This window comes from Sinocyclocheilus anshuiensis, unplaced genomic scaffold, assembly GCF_001515605.1.
Source record: "Sinocyclocheilus anshuiensis isolate Anshui unplaced genomic scaffold, SAMN03320099.WGS_v1.1 scaffold961, whole genome shotgun sequence".
In the NCBI taxonomy this organism is placed as follows: Eukaryota; Metazoa; Chordata; class Actinopteri; order Cypriniformes; family Cyprinidae; genus Sinocyclocheilus; species Sinocyclocheilus anshuiensis.
Genome location: NW_015557049.1, coordinates 430,530 through 432,389, shown reverse-complemented (window position 1 = coordinate 432,389; position 1,860 = coordinate 430,530). Strand labels below are relative to the sequence as shown.

Here is a 1,860-nt window from a genome sequence, read left to right as displayed (position 1 = left end):
TTATTATTATTATTATTATTATTATTATTTTAATTATAAAATTAAACCAATCAATAAATATCACTATAATACTATACAACAAAGTTATTTCATAATTATAATTGTATTTTATATAATACTAAATATATTATTTATATTGTTGTTTTTAATATGTTACCAGGGTCAGTTGTCATTGCTGTGTAAACATAATATAAAAAACAAAAACACAATCTGTAATCTAAAGTCTTGGTTTCTATAAATCTCCTGTTGCTTCTGATGAAAAGTTTGTTCTTTGACATGCAGTCAGTTTCGGCAGGGCTCATTGTGACATCAGAGCTCGTAATCGTGGTGACAGCCCCAAGATCACTCTGAGGAGAGGAAGTGAGGGCTGACATGCTGTTTGGAGCACGCTCGGTGTTGAGCGCTGAATGTGGAAAAAGCAAATGCATATTTTATAGATGTCAGCACTTATGTAGAATCAGATTAAGAAGGGAAAGACAGAGTGGAGGATGAGGACGGAAAGGAATGTTGAGCAGGAGACGCTGGAAATACTGTGTAACTAGATTTTTACATTTTCTGAAGAAAATATGAGCGGTGCTTGCCTGCATGTGTAAAACTCACCATGATGCTAAGGTTTTTTGAGTGGTTCTTAGAGTGATGTGTGCGGTTGCTAGGGTGTTCTGGGTGGTTGCTAGGTGGCTGATAAGTCCCAAGTCTTTATAAAAGCACTTTTAAAAGTGATAGCACCCCTTTTCTCATCAAGACTGTTGATTTTAAGTATCATTTATAACAGTCTCTGGTAAAAACAAACACTTAAACGAGCCTGAGCTGGTTTGCTGGTTTTAACTGGCTTAAGGTAATCTTACTGAACCCAAAATGTGAATGGTAATGTAGTTAGATTAGGTGACCAGCTGATCAAACCCCCTGTAAAACCAGCAAACAGACCAGTTAAGACCAGAAACTAGTTCATGCTGGTTTAAAAGATGTTTTTTTTTTCTAGCAGGGGCAGCACAAAGAACAGCTAACAAAGTCTGAACATATAAAAAGTGTAACGTTGTCCTTTGTTTGTCCTTCGTTGTCTTGTGATGGATCACTTCACCTCTCTAGGATTCTCTACCCAGTTCCATGATAGAGTCAATCTAATGCAGGTGAATTAAATTTTCCTACATACCGCCTTCACTCGAATGAATTTCTATCTGTACTCTGATTCGGCGTTCTGCACTTCAGCACTGGATCTGTTGGGAGGTCTCCCCCAATCTCACTTTCTTTTACAGTCCTTCTTCTCCATCCTTTCTCCATGTAGTGCTCATATTGGTTTTCCTCTTTCTTTCTCTCTCTGGAACTCTTCGTCTTTTCCCAAACGGGATTATTTACTTCAGATTCCAGCTGAATTTCTCCATTTGCCGCAGGACTGCCTGGAGCCACATAACAATCAAAGCAGGATCATCCTCTCCTCACAACCCCCAGAGAGATACAGAGAGAATATGGAGAGATGGATCTAAGGTCATGGCACTGCTGTTCTTTAGCTGCAGGGGAATAAAGGTCACAAACAGAGAATAATGAATTTCTATCTGTACTCTGATTCGGCGTTCTGCACTTCAGCACTGGATCTGTTGGGAGGTCTCCCCCAATCTCACTTTCTTTTACAGTCCTTCTTCTCCATCCTTTCTCCATGTAGTGCTCATATTGGTTTTCCTCTTTCTTTCTCTCTCTGGAACTCTTCGTCTTTTCCCAAACGGGATTATTTACTTCAGATTCCAGCTGAATTTCTCCATTTGCCGCAGGACTGCCTGGAGCCACATAACAATCAAAGCAGGATCATCCTCTCCTCACAACCCCCAGAGAGATACAGAGAGAATATAGAGAGATGGATCTAAGGTC

General features: G+C 39.6%; 1 long non-coding RNA gene across 1 annotated transcript in view; it reads left to right on the top strand.

Moving 5' to 3' along the window:
* Positions 1–1,476, top strand: part of LOC107676377 (uncharacterized) — an 8,416-nt gene extending 6,940 nt beyond the window's left edge. The window contains exons 2-3 of the long non-coding RNA XR_001632734.1: positions 1,087–1,127; positions 1,389–1,476. This is a non-coding gene — a long non-coding RNA (uncharacterized LOC107676377). The remainder of the gene's footprint in view (positions 1–1,086; positions 1,128–1,388) is intronic.
* Positions 1,477–1,860: the final 384 nt, after the last annotated feature.